The 15,280-nt window shown below is 46.3% G+C and overlaps 1 long non-coding RNA gene across 1 annotated transcript in view; it reads right to left on the reverse strand.

Moving 5' to 3' along the window:
• LOC120750634 (uncharacterized) overlaps window positions 1-14,917 on the reverse strand; it is a 36,800-nt gene extending 21,883 nt beyond the window's left edge. Inside the window, exon 1 of the long non-coding RNA XR_009207637.1 lies at window positions 14,836-14,917. This is a non-coding gene — a long non-coding RNA (uncharacterized LOC120750634). The remainder of the gene's footprint in view (window positions 1-14,835) is intronic.
• Between the last annotated feature and the right edge of the window lie 363 nt (window positions 14,918-15,280).

Genomic DNA, 15,280 nt, shown 5'->3' on the forward strand with positions numbered 1-15,280 from the left:
GCAATAAAGCTGGTGTCCAGCATCAGAGTGGGAAAGCAAGAAGCTGTACCAAAGCAAAATGTGATGTGACCAATTTTTTTTTTTTTTTTAACTTCTGAAGTCAGCCAGTTTTTACCATCTCATTGTTACTCATTTCACTTGCATGATGGACACAGAAACAACTGCTTGACCTGGTAGGCATTTTTTTTAAAAAAAATTACTTTGAATGACTTCTGTACCATAAAAGTTACTTTAAAACTATTCTTCTATAAAAACTATTCTATAAAACTATACTTCTGCTTTTTAGGCAGTGATAAAGAAATTAAATGCTTTTTCAGGTTGTGCTTATCCATTTCTCCTTCATTTCCTCCGGCATACTTTCTTTTCTTCCTCTTCTTGCAGCGCCAAAAAGAAAAAAGAGTGGGCCTATGAAGGAGGAAAACCGGTAAAGAAAAGATAACTCTCTCTAGGGAATACAGGCAGGAAAAAGAGAATAGGAGTTGTGATTTTTTTTTTTAAAGAGAAATCACCTGGGATTGAAACAACTGAAACTTTTGTCTCCTTCTCACACACACACATCCCCTCACCCCTTTTTCTTCCTGGTCCTGGCTGACTTGCACCTTCTGGCAGGCACGTAGGTGCTTGTTTTGCAGTTGCTCCACAGGATGGAGTCATCAGAAGCGATGCTCCCTGGAGATGTTTTGAGTAGGGGTAACACGAGAAGCAAAGCTGAGCTCTGCCGTGTGCTGCGGTCCCGCTCCTGCTGCATCCTCCCTGTGTTGTGTATCTGGAAAAACACCACTAAACACGTCTGGGGAAGTGCTTCCCCACCTGGGCACCAGAGCCCTGGCTCAGAGGCGATTAAACACCGCGGGCTGCACATGCTCACACTCCCATCTTCTGCGGCTGGCACTAAACAAATGCTGCGCCGAGCCAACAAACCTTACAATGGCCTCATTTTCTAGCAACGATGCCTCAGGCGAGGCCCGCGTGGCCCAGAAAGGAGAGAGGTTAACTTTTTCTGGAATTCCCTGAACCTGCTTATCTGCTTCTGCTCCCTAACCATCTGCCAGTTTCAGACACCTGTTCTAATATATCAGTTTGTCTTGTGTTGGTTCCTGGAGTCTATCGGCAACCTGAGCAATTAGTGCTGTCAGCAAATCATTCATTAACTGAACTATTCAGTTTCAGCTAACTTAAGACTAATTGTGTATTTAATGCCTAACTAGCAAGATCACATCAATTAAAAAAAAAAAAGGGACCATGGGTAAACATCAAAGATCAATAGGTAATGAATGAAAACCTTAATTAAAATCTTATCTGAATGCTAACAAAACCCCCCCCCCCAAGTAAAGCAGAGGAGATTATTTCATATCAGGTCATTCTGATTATCCTCCTGCTGTCTCCCCAGTTCAAATACTTGATGAAAAGGCTGGAGTACGTTTTTGGCATCATGAGAGAGCCTCTCTCCCTCCCTACCTGGCAGAGGCCCCACGCAGGCAGTTCAATGCCACTTCCAGGGTGAAGAGTGACCTCACAAAAATGGTATTTCCCTGCACACTTTCCCCTGTGAATTGGGAGCTGCAGCTACTGACCTTACTGGCAAGGAGACAATTTTACTGCTGGTTGCTGTTTGTGCAGAACATCGAGCTATTAAAGAGGGAGCAGGAGATTGTTCCCCCCTGTGCGTCATCAGCAGAGGTAAATAACATCTCTGCATCTCTGCTGTGCAAGCCAGAGAGTGATTAGGGGGATCTGCACAGGCCTTTGTGTTGATGAGCTGATTATCTGTCCCTGCCCTTGGAGGCTCAGGCCCCGTGTTGTCCCCAGTCCCTGCCATGGCTTTGGCACTGTCAGGCCAACGAGAACGTGAGACAAGGAAAGCAAAAAGCACTACAGCTGATTTTAAACTGTGCTCAGGTACACAGCCTTCAACAAAATCAAGGGCCAAGCAGATACATCAATAAGTTAAACTCTGAGGTCAAGGAAGAAAAAGAAAATAACCCAAACCAATAAATCACTCTTATCAGATCAATACACATGATCTTGGTGATGATCCATGGGAAGATCACTGTCTCAGCCTGGAGAAGGTGGCAAACACCACCAACTTCAGAATGCTGCCAAGAAACCTGAAACAGCAGAACCACCTCCCCAACACATGGCAGCCAGGCACTGAAGTAACACACCTGTAACGAAGAGGAGACCTTGGTGGGGAGCATAGACGGGAATGGGATGGACATCAGAAATTCCTGTTAACTTTCCTGCCCTCCTGCTCCCTTGCCCTACACCCTATTTATGCCATCACCTGCCAGTCGCTTCCCTCTGGCTGTTCCTCTCACCTCAGGGCTCCTTTCCCCACCTGAATTCTATTTTCTGCATTGGCTCCTTCCTACATTAGTCACCCCAAAAGTGCCTTGGCAGTGCTGAGTCTGCACAGAGGAGACGGCAACCCTAAATGTAAGTGTCTCTAAACTGAAGAAACATTTTTACATCCAACCCCTGTGGACCCCTCACAACACACATGCACTGATGGGATCTGCTGTGCTCTTCAATCAGTGCAAATAAACATCAGCTTGGTCACAGCGACTGGGCTTCTCCAAAAAAAAAATAAACAAGCCCACCCAATACAATTTGCTGTAATAGCCTCTGGCTTAGTACAAAGCTCTAAGTCAGCAGCTCAGTTTTCTGGAAAAAAAAAAAAAATAAAAATAAGCGGTCTACCTACAAGTATGGTATAGTGAGAGCTTTCACAATGCTGGAGTGTGCATTCCTGAAATGTGCTTTCCTGCCATTTTTCTCTCAGTGCCAGGGAGGACACACAGGAATCTCTCTGATCAGAGCTGGCTGTGAGGCCAGAAGCGGTGGCACCTGCACAGGGGGTTACAGAGCCCCTGCACCTTCATCACCGAGCACGGTGTACGGGTACCACGGCTTGATTCAGACACTGACGGACAGCAGTTTGGCTCCAGGCCAAACCCGCCTGTTTCTCTGTCTCTGCTGCACGGGCAGGGGCAATGGTTACCAATCTGCCTTCCACACGGAGCTGTGCAGGACCTGGGAGCTGCTGCAGCCTCTGGATTGGGAAGTGCCATATGGGTTACGTGAGGTGCCACCTATGTCCTGAGCCCGTCCCTCGCTTTTGGGACTAATGACAAGACAACCAATTTTACTTCATGCACGTGCATGAGATATCCCAGCTCTTTGAGCATCCCCTGCGCTTTCCCCCTCCGGATCCTGATGCTTCCCACCGAGCCAGCCCGCAGCCAGACACGTCCTATGCAGGTCTCCCTATTTTTAATGCTGTTTCCCACTGCACTGGGCTGGGAACTGCCAGCAGAGAGAAGGAAGGTGGGCAGAGGCATCAGCATCTTCTGCACATCTGTCCCACTGCCCAGCTCCCAGCCAAAAGACCTAATGAAGCAGAGAAGAACAGCTACGCTCCTGACATAAAAGGCATGCCAAGCTTTCATCTTCTGAGAGGTTAAAAATAAACAGTTTAGCTTTCAGCGAAGTGGTCTGATTAGAGGCAAAGAAAACTACACTGATTTCCATGGAAATGGAATATTTTGTTGCTGCTACTTGATCTTGTTGAAATGTATTAAGGACACAAAAGAGTGCAATTTCAATATCTGGAGAGTGGTAGTATACTTTAAAAATTTAAATTAAATTGATTTCTTTTAAAAGAAAGCTGGCTGATTTTAGTTTCATAATTAGTTCATTACCACTGCAAATGGAGCATGTTCTTATAAGCTTATAGAAGGATATTACAGAAACAGCTGCAACCCGCAACAGAAGAGATACAGACACGGGCAATATCTGTACATAAAAATCAGAGACCTAAAGATCCTCTGAGGTCCTCTATCTCCTCTCTAAAACCAGCAAAGAATTATTCTCTAACTCGTAAGTCTTTCTAAATTTGAACCCATTACAAAACAGAGCCTAGTTTCTATGGAAGAAGGATCAATTCCTAAATGTTGTTTGCTTTTTTTTTTACCCTGTAAGAATATGTCTTAAGAATGAGACCTGCCCACACATGCTCTGGAAGCAAAACACCACAATTAGATTGAGTTCTCATCTCATTACTGCGGTAGGTATCTCCATAGGGAGGTTTCCTGGGAATAAGCTCCGTCCTATTTCAGTTTAACCCAGATAGTAACAAAATAATCACTCAAAATGGGGCAGCGCTGCCGTGACCTCCACTGTGATAAACACTAAATGCAGGTGTGAAGGAAAGGCTGCTTCACTGACACAGTCGTTCCCTTTGTAGATGTGCCCCAGGGTAGGGCCACCTCCAACATTTCCACATGCACCACTGGGACGTTGCCCCAGCACGGCCCAACTGAAATTTTCCATCAAACAAATGTTAAAAATACCCAAAACGTTTGTTCCTAGCTAAAATAACACATTATGGCGGTAACAAGAAAGAAAAAAATATTTCCTTGCCTTCCATTTCCTCAGAGTGAAATTTCAACAGAAACAATAAACCCTTTAGGCTTTTATTTTGACAGCGTGACTTTTTTTTTTTTACATAAATTTCATATTATTGTAATTTTAGGTGACAGGGCAACTTGAGCTTCTAACCAAAAGGCTGCTGCATTTTTATCTGCGTACTATGTTTTCCCACATGCCTGCAACTGGCATGTGCTCTCCTTCCAGTAGTGATGACCCAGGAAAGATTTGCCCACAACCCACCAGAGCCCTGACTGAGGACAGATTTCCACCACTGACAAGTCACATTAGATATTGGTCATTATAAATATCATTGATACTGTTGCTCAACAGGACCTTGTCTTGCCTTCCCTTTTCTCTTCCTCATGAAATCCATCCTGCAGTTTCCCTTGCATTAGGCTGAAGAGTCTGTTTGGCCAAGGCTTCCCATACATTTTTTAACATGAAAGATTGTCCATGGATACACTTAGGAGTGGATCCACGAGAGCTAATTTCCAGTGCCTGCTAATTTTCCTAGCCCTGGTGAAGGTGTTGGAGCTCTTTATTGAACGTACTGGGAAAACCACAGAAGGGAGCAGCAATGGCAGCTACTAAGTAAGAAACACTGATGAGAAGAGTGGGATGTAAGTCCCATTCCTGGATGTAATTAGGTGGCTGTGGCTCATGAGAAATCAGAGCCTATTAACAGAGGAGCCTGGTGAGTACAGGTGATGGGGGAATTGTTGGCAAACAACGGCCTGGGTAAGGGTGTAGGTACCCCATCGTGGCCATTAGACAATGGTGCTATTTCTGCTGTTTCTCTTCTGCTTACAGACACCTTTTTTCTTTGCCACTTCCCGATTCTCTCTTCTCAAATAAGCGAATACTACAGTTTGATAAGCTGGGTCAGCTAAAAGCTCCTCAGTGTTTGGTACCTGCAGCCACACAGATTCGCTGTGCTGACTTAATTGCAGTAAGGACTGGCTTAAGGAGCAGCAGATCAATGCCCTGGAGAGTTGTTAGGGTGAAATACAGAGATATCATCCACAGATAAAAGGAAGAACACCACCGATAATGACAGAAAGGGCAGTCATCAGCTATATTTCCACTCATTGTGCTACACCCAGGAAAAAAAAAAAAAAAAGAAAATTGGTGTATTCAGTTCCCCGCTTTAGTGATTTTGCTTTTAGCAATGTCTGACTTTGTATTCAGTCAGCAGACCCTGTTACACGAAGCGTTTTTGTTGGACGCCCGGTGGTTTTGCCTGCATGCGCAGCCTTCTGCTCCTGGCCAAACACATCTCTGCTTCACTGCCTGCAGGCAAATCACCCGAGGAGAGCGGAGCAGAGCCTGCCAGCCCCACATTTCCCCAAACAAAGCATTAGCTATGCATCAGCAACTTTTACATACAGACCTTCCTCAGAGACCACTTTCCCCTGGGTATCCCCTGGGAATCAGACACGCCGCAGTTTTACCCGCCCGGGCTGGCACTGCCAGCTCAGCGTGTTGGTGGCTCCTGTGCAGCTTTTACATTTCACAGATCCCTGTCCAGCTGAAGGGCACTGCCATTTGGATGGTGCTGGACAGGATCCTCCTTGCAAATTTCAACAGAGAGCGGGGGAAAATTGTCATGAGGCTCTCAGGGGTAACACCCCCAGCTCACACTGACAGATTAGCCAGCAAACCACTTCTTTGCTAGGCTGTTTTTTTTTAAAAAAGCTAAAACCCTTTTGAAATAAGCCTGTGCTTATTTCTTCTGAAGTAACTGTAATTGATTCAGACCTTCCTGAAATGAATTTGAGCTCAATACAAGTCGTGTCCTAGGGAAGAGCTGCACCTTCACCGTGCAGAGGAACCCAGCTTGATTAGGAGCCTGTGAAAGCCACGGCTCTGCAGGTGGGAGGTTAATTTCCAACAGCCTGATCCAGCAATAAAGCAATAAATACAAAATCCTCCTCAGATCTTCCAGACACCAGCACTCAAAAGGCACTGAGAACAGATAAGCGCCCTTCTTTTACCAGAAATCTCAAATCCCACTGCTTTGCCCCAATCAGTCTCAGGATTTCACTACAGCGGTGCAGGACAGAACTATTTATATATTTGTTTAGCCAGCAGGCTGTGGTTAAAAGTGGGGCACAGGATTTTGGGGCTGTTCCTTCATGGTCAGTCACAGTCATGGTCTCACAGGGAGGGCATTTTGCAGCTCCCTCCTACCCCTGAGGGAGGAAGGGGCTGAGCAATGGGTGATTCTCCTGGGACACTGGCTTTCCCTGCCTTTTCTCCATGCATCAGGGAGGCAGGAGGAAAAGGGCTTCTTTTAACTAGAGAACAGCGTGTGTTCCCTTTTAGCTGACTCTCTCAAAAAAGCAGGAACAAACTTGGCTTCCTATTTCTAACCATTCTCACAGAAGGCAGGCTACAAATAAGTAGTATTTAGGTCAGCAAAAAATCACACTTATAAGCCATAAATCAAATCCAGCAGACCTTGAACATTTATTTGTAGTTTATAGACCACAGCTTCGAACGTCCTGTGGATCCTGATGGCGAACTGCTGGTTTTCGTTTCCACGGAATTTAGAAGGCAAATCAACAAACTCCAGCAGCCCCAGAGGGGTCTGTCCTCTGCCACGGGGACGTGCAGTGTGCTGACACATTCATCAGCAGCATCTCATCCACAAAATCCCAGCTTTTTTGTCAAATCAAACTGCGTTAAGCAGATAATAGCACCGAGTTTCTGCTGTATTCTCTGCGTGCAGGAGTCCTGGTCTTTTGCATGTAAGACTGGCTTTGTGTCTTACATCCCTAAGTTTTGTCCCTATGACACACAGGCACTTTTACTGTCTGCATTGCCCTTCCCACGTGAGAATTCCTCAGCTCTCTCACACGATGCCTTGTGCCACTCATGGAATCTGATGGCTGGAGCAAAGAATTCCCCTTCCTGCACCTCATCAAGCTCTCAAAATAGCAAGAAAATGAGCTTCTACATGATGACAAAGTAGCCCACATCTGTGGGAAACAGCAATTCTCATGCAAGAAAGAATGAGAAACCGGTCACGATCCCTTAAAATGTTTGTCCTCTGGTTAACAGAGGAGGAAATGCGTTTGAAACACATTCACATTACTGGTGTATCCACTAAAATAAACTTTCCAAAGGAGTCCACCGACAGACAAATACTTAACATTCAGCAGCAAATATTACTCAAAAACGTCACTGTGCTCACATCCGTCACATTTGGCATAGTCAACAGGCACTAGAGCTGCTCCCATTTGAAGGCAAACATCACCTGGAGACCTTTCCCTTTCACGTCATTCCCCCTCTGCACAGCGCTGTTTACGTCTGGGTTCCTCTCAGCGCAGGCTCTTGGCAGTCTGAAGAGAACAGTAATTGCTACTTCAGTGATGGAGGGGGAAATAAAGGGGCACCCTGCCTCTTGTTTGCACAATTCTCTCCCTCTGAATGGAATGACGAGATGGGTGAATTTCTGCCTCTGAAGGACAGGAGCTGTGAGTCTTTTCTGACGTGCCTGTGTGAGCCACCTCCAGCCCTCCTCCACTGCTGCTTTCACATGGATCATGTCCCAGCTGGCTGCTCCATGTGGGAAAGCAGCACAGCTCCGGGTGCAGGCAGGTAGGGCTGGGATTCCCTACATCACTGCAGCAGCAGTTCCTTGATTTTCCAGCTGTTTGTTTACGGGGAAGGACAGGGCTGAACTCCCAAACCGTCCCACAGGAGAGCTTTGCTGTGTCTTCCTGACAACCAAAAGAGGGATTTGTAGCTGCCTGGGATTCATGAGGGTCCTGGGCAGCCTGGCTGAGATACAGATAAGAGAAATGTGCCTGTTTAGCCACCTGCGATGTGGAAGCGCTCAGCCTGTTGAGAAAGGGCAAGTGCACATCCAGCACTCCTCAAGGCAGGGGCAAGATCCATTCCAGAAGCACACAGGAAAGAGCAAAGTTTTGTTCTTGGGAGGTACCTGGAAATTTTACAAAGCTTCCCTGCTCTCTTCTGTCTAAAATATTCACGAGACACGTGCAGATCAAATAAGAGACACCAAGATCACAGGTGATACCCCAATGTCAGACAGAGGGAAAAAAACCACTGATAAATCCACATCCTCTCCAAATGAAAGAGTGTGGAAAGTGGGCGGTCCTTGCTGCCATTTCTATGCTAAAATGCACCAGTGGGGTCAGAAAGTATGAGCCTGCCCAGGTACCCCTTCCCCCGTACCCAAGTCACCAGCACCTTCAAAAGAACAGGGGAAAAGAAAACAAACAAACAAAAGAATAAAAGCCCTGCTGCGCTCTGTGGGATAACATCCAGGACAAGAGTAAGACGGCCCAAACTGCAGATGGTAATTACAAGAAAGGACAATATCCCCCTTTCCCCCCACACCCTTTTCCTGTAAGCCTGCTCGTGGCTCACCAGCCAGGGAGCTGCAGAGGTTTGGGAAGGCAGAAGGTGATCCCCCATGAAGTCACTGCACCTGCCTTCTTGGAAAGGAAGAATGGATTTTTATCACACATAGCTATAGATAATTTTCCCTTCATGTGGAATGCAGGCTCTTGCCTTAATAAATTACTGCTGCTCCTGATAACATGTCCAATAGAAGTTACACTGGATCTTCAGCTGACAGTTCCAGGTCAAAGTTGTCTCACAAAGTTTCTGCTCTGGAAAATCTGTTATCAGCAAAGACGACATCCACCTCTGAAAGGAAGGTTCCTGCGAGTCCTACATCCCTCACAGGGCTGCTGGAACATTTGGCTTGGCAAAGCTGTGTTTTTTGGCGTTGCAGACAGTCCTGAGCTGAGGGTGGGGCTGCAGTTAAGAGGGGCTGGTGGGATGTGGGCACAGGCTGTGGGGCACACACTCAAGTAGAGACTCTGCTGCCTGTAATTGCATAACCAGCTTCTCAAAAGGATGGAGAGACAGGAAATTTGCTATCTGAGGTTATGGAACTAGTAGGTGTCTTCAGAAGCCAGCACCACTGCCAGAAAACACATGGAGAAACTCCCCCGTGGAAGACAGAGGAGGCAAAGTCAGGAATGCTGGGACAGGGAGAAAATGGGGCGATGAGAAAGATGGATAAATGGTAAGGGAAGAGTCCTTTCATAAAACAATCTGTTGTGGGTGATGTGAAAATTAAGTTGGCTCTTAGAAATGAGGAATCCCACCCAAAGATGCTTTTCTGGGGAAGGGGATTATCCTGGCTTTGGTTCCCTGCCGGTTTTAAACACACAGGCAATTTAATTAAGCATTGCTACTTTCCTAATTGTTGAGGCTATTCTCAGAGGCTCCCAAGAGTTTCCAGGCTCTGCAGTGTTGGTCTGGAGCAGGGATTGCTCAATTAGCAGCAAGATATGGCAAGCAGTGAGATCTGGGACTCAGAGCACTGGTCAAATAGGAATTCCATCAGTTTATGAAACACTGACGTAATTCTGCTGAGATGGAGCCAGAAAAGGGATTTATTTTGCCTGTTCTGTTCCTGTGGATTCACCTGGATTTTTTCCAGAGGATATGAACACAATCTTTGCTTGTTCTGTACCACAAGCCCTCCTGCAGGGCTGCTCTGTGCTCTGCTCTGCAGGGACCACATTTCATGGGCTATGTGAAATTACATCTCAACCTTGAAGTCAGAGGGAACACTCAGCCAGCTCATAGTTCAACAACTTTCAGCTCCTCTGATGGAAGAAATGCCTGTACCAATAACTAAAACTAGCCTGGCCCCATCTGTAGGGTTACAGTCTGTTCAGAAACCCAAAAACTTGTGTTTAGGGAACCGCTAGTCTCTTCCTGGGACTCACAGTTGTACATCTCAATACGTAAAAAGCATCTGATTTTTCTCAGGTGTGGCTTCAAATTGCAAGAAAAAAGCTGAGAGTAAGGGCTCAGAGCTTCCAGGGCTTGTTAAAAGAGTCCAGCCTTGAAATTACATAAAGAAGGGGAAACAAAAAGCAATTAAACCCCCCTTAGCTTTACTGTAAATTTTTGCATTTTCCCCACTCAGAAGGTCAGTCAAGTGAGCAGCGCAAAACAACCACAGATCTGAGATGAGCAAATAACACAATGTTCCTGTGGCAAGATGCAAACCTTACCCTCCCTCCCCTGCTCCCCAGCTTTGACTGCCCTTCTGGCTCCTGGGCATTTAATTTTTCAACAGAGTATTTCAACTCCTTGGCTCCAGATAGGAACCAAAACATTCACGTCAGGGATTTCATCGCATCTGGTGCCTTCTGCCACAGCAGTGACTCTCCCTGGGCAGTGCATCAGCCTGGGGATGAGGTAAGCAGGGAGATCTGCTGTCACACAGCCAAGGAGGGTAAGCAGGCTGTTCAGACACCGGTGCCTGGAGGGGGCTGGTACCCAAACCACGGTCAGTGCACAGTGCCTGCTGTGCAGAGCAGAGGAGGTGCCTGGGGTTTGTCTGCCAGCAGATGCTCACATCTGACATCTCTCTCAGGTGTGTGCCCCAGCCAAGCCCGGCTGGGGGATGACACAGGACTGTCTCTGGATATCTCACCCTGCAGAAACATCAACACCGCCCCCCAGGACCAGTGCCAGGTCTCTGACTTTAATACACCCTCACTAGTGGGGATCTCGGTTTTTGTGAGCCACCAGACTGAAACGTGACTTCAAAGAGTTAAGATTTTAGCTAAGGGTTAGAAGAAATTTATATTGATCAAAATGTAAGTTAGGTTAGTAAATGGCAGGTTAATGATTATTAGATGCCCAAGCTAGAGCTAACTGTTACATTATGAGCTTGTTTATAGAAAAAGTGGAGTAAGTGATCCGTCATAAGAACAGATTGAAACCACTAAGAACAATGGCCAGCACCTGGACTTGGTATCAATCAATCACAAAGCAGGGGACCTTAGACAGTGCCAGAGGGTCACAGAGACCTGATGAAGACTCTCCTGACTTCATCCTTTGAGACCACTGACCCAATTCGAGACCACCGACCCAATTCAAGAGAAGAACTGCGCACGCCTGAAGGACTGATAGCCTCATTTTAATACAGAGCGGGGATGGGAGGTGCTGGGGTTATGCATATGTATTGTATGTAAGATCTTGGAAAATAAATAGAGAGCAAAGAGCTTTGTTTGGGGCAGACACGCCTTTGGGAGATGACTCCTGTGCCACCCGCCAGTGAATAAACATACCACTTTCTAACTTTAATTAGTTAGAGGGTCTTTGTCCGTGACTATATCGGTTTTTAATGATTCAAGACTCTCCTTGCTGAGCCTTTCTCTGCCTCCCCACTCCTCCAAAACAAGCCAGCCACCTGAAGCAGCCATTTGGAATCGAAATTTCTGCTGGAACGAATGCTGAGGGATGGAGAGTGTTAGACAGATACAGGCATCACTGCAAACCCTTCTGATAACAACAGATCCAGACCAGCGTACCGTGTCTTGCACACGTGGCTATATTAATAGCTTGGATCTCTTCTGGGAGTTGGCAGAGATCTGAAGTTATATTAATATCTTTTTCTTGCCTCCTTGATTTGAAAAAAGAACCCAACTACTTTTAAAGTGAGGTCCTAAGCTGTCATGAATTCTTACTAGACACGCTGTAATTGCTATTCCAAAAAGAGCAAAGTGCAGATACAACAACTGCAGAAATAGAAAAGTGAAGCTGTTCTGGAGATTTAAAGCAACCAGTACCTGTGTTATGGTCTCTCCCTTCCAGATGGCTTGTGTCTGAATGGCTTTCTGTTACCATTTTTTACTTTTTTTTTTTTTTAAACCAAGTAACATAATGATTTTTTTAATGGCATGACGTGATGGAATCTGAACTGACGTTACATTTCACTAATGTACAGCTCCCTTGAGCCGATATCAATTTTGTCTGTGATGGCTTTGCAAGGGCAGAGGTCAGCCAAAGGGCTCTCCCCTTAGCTCTGTCACAACCTCTTGAGTTTCCAGGGCACTTATAAATACATCAGACACTCACATTTCAAGCAGGGAGCTGGATTCTGAAAAGTGTCTCCTGACCCATGAAAAGCAATTTTTACTTGAATGATACTTCAATCAAAACTGATCAAGGATGACCTGACCCTTGAATTTGAGTAGATATAAAACCTGCCAAGGGTGCAGCGGCTGTTCCTCAGGGTCTGAACGCACTGCAGTCTGTACTCGTGCATCTCTTAACCCAGGGCTCATTCAACCATTGCTCCTGCCAAAAGATTCCTTGGGGGCCGTGTGCCACAGCCCGGGGGGACACCTCTCCCAGCACAGTGACCTGCCATAAAGACACTGTTTAGGGAACGCCAAATCCCGCAGGGTGCAGCTCAGCTGCTGACCCTCCCTCCCTGCTCCTTGGGGTGACACTGGCTAACCTGCAGCATTAGGGTCTTCCTTCCCTGATGGACTCCTTCTCCCATTTTGGGACTACAACGTGGGGCCTCCTGGAAGAGAGTTTGCTGCTGTGACAATCTCTCCCGGGCCCCGAGAGGGAGGATGTGCTTCCAGAGCCTTCCCAGAGACACTTTTAGCACATTGATGTTAGCACAGGACCAGGCTAGGGCTCCTTGGCAACTGAAGGCAGCTTCCCTGGAAGGATGTCAGCCCAGGAACCAAAGCCCACAAACGGATTTTTGTGAGCTCTTTTGGATGGATATAATTGATTGGTGTCTTCAGCAATGTGAACTTGGACTTGTTTGACTGTTGTACTAGAAAACCCCCCTGTTTCACAAATACAGGGCAGCCTAATCTGTGAAAATCCCTAATTACTGTCGTGTTTTACTGGGTCTGTCCGGGCTTCCACACTTCCCCACACCCGTAGCTGAACCCACCCAAATTCCATTATCCGAGGTGGTTTTCCTATGGAGCATCCTCTAGTTCATCCCTAAAACCACAAAAACTTGACGGTCATTTTCCCTTTTCATTTTCCTCATTTTTTTAAGCCTTCTTGTTTCTGCCTGTGATGAAGCAAAAATCGTCCTCTGGAGGCTGGGTTCAGAAAGGGTTTTATGTCAGGGCAGGGGAGAATGCAGATTTGCTCCTTAGCTTGGCTGTCACCAGTGCCACCAAGCCCCTGAATCCCTCCTTCCTTTGCAGCTGACAGCTCCCTCCCACATCGCTCTGTATTTGTGATGGGTTAAATCAGTGTGTACACAAAGCACATCAAGGGCTTGCAAGCAGTTACAGCTGCAAAATACTGAAAATACTGCATTTCACACCCAGAGTGACCCAGGGAGGCCCCAGCAGAGCCGGCCTGGGCTAACATTTGCACTGGGGCAGGCTGGAGAGTCATCCTATCCTGCTTCCTGCCCCAACACAATGAGGCAGGAACCTTCTTCTAATCAACACATTGTTCACCAGGACGCCCAGAAGGGGCTGTTGGCTCTTGAGAGTAGAGAGAGAAATCCAGCAATAAAGTCTGCATTTTCCTGGTTTCTTCTCTCCTCCTCTGTAATTACTCAGCTCTAAAATGTCATGGAAACAACTTTTTTTTCCCCTTTTCCACAGCCATACTTACTAAGTAACACTTCAGCTTCAAATGTCTTATCTCACAAAGAAGAATGGAGCAGCGGGAATGACCCTGACCTCAAGCTTAAACGATCCTAAATTTAAATGCCAGATCTCTAAGAGGCCCAAACCACATCACTCAGGCTCCGGGAAGTTAAAAGGAAAAACCAGTAACTTTCTACTTCTCTTACAAACTGTGAGGATTAAGATATTATGGATTATGAGTGCCTCACTTCTTCAGTAATGTCTTCCTTCATCAGCAAGATCTGGCAAGATTAGGTGATTAATTTAGTTGCTGATGTGAGAAATGTTCGAGTTGAGAGGATTTTTCTTGTCCTTACCTGAACCCTCCCTGAAGAGAAATTTTTAAACCCAGTAACGATTCACTCCATTCCAAGTTATAGGTCTCAAGGGAAGGATATTTAGAGTTTTAATTCTCAACAGTCACATCTAATTCCTCAGTGAAAGATGCTACGACACCACAGGAATGAAATTGGTTACTTAGACAGAAAACAAGCTTAAAATCTGTCATAAAGAACAGCTAAAAGAAGGTGGTTAAAGAACCAACATAAAAGAAGAATAAAGTAGAAACATAAAGCAGAAACCAACCCAGCAGCTAAGAAAGAGGAAGAAAACTTCCATAAAGTCACATACCTGTAGGATTCATGTCCCTGATAGATTTTGCCATTTAATTTTGGGTCAAATGGCTTGCTACTGCAGCAGCCCTCTTGTTGGAAGGTAGAAATGAGCCCAGACACAGACTTCTCGTTTATCACAGCACAAAAAGGGTCCTGGTTTATTCCTCTTTACAGCTCAGCCATCCTGACCCCAACCATTCACTGACCCTGGCTGCAGCAAGCTCCTACTGGAGGTTTCCCTTGCAGCCTCTGACTGCTGGTTATTTCCTGCTGGACTCTGACTGCAGGGATCAGTTTGCAGACTCTGACTGCACACCCAGACTGACCTCAGAGCAGGGATTCTCTCTCCTCAGGATCCTTCCCTCTTCTTCAAGGTTCCTCCTCCATGATTCTCCCTCACCAGCAAACCCATTCCCTTTTATCACACTCATCTTTATTTGCTACAGCTGTGACTCCTCAGGGTTGGGGCTGTATTGGGTAATTAACACAGCTGTTAATGATCAGGGGCCAGGTCACCTGTATTCCCTTCTCCTACAGCTTGCATCATGCTTGTTTCTCTTGATCACTCAGTCTTGAGTTACGAGTCTGGGTGACAATCTCCATCCCTTGAGAGGCTTCAGCACGGCCAGGAGAGCCCTCCTTGGGGAAGGACCGTGATTTCCATCACCAGTGGGACTGGTTCCAACCTGCAGAGCTCACTTAAGACCAGAGACATGGAACACCCCTGGTTGTTCTTGACAGCTTCTCCGGAGCTCTAGTGTTGTTCAGCTC

This window comes from Hirundo rustica, chromosome 3, assembly GCF_015227805.2.
Source record: "Hirundo rustica isolate bHirRus1 chromosome 3, bHirRus1.pri.v3, whole genome shotgun sequence".
Taxonomy (NCBI): Eukaryota; Metazoa; Chordata; class Aves; order Passeriformes; family Hirundinidae; genus Hirundo; species Hirundo rustica.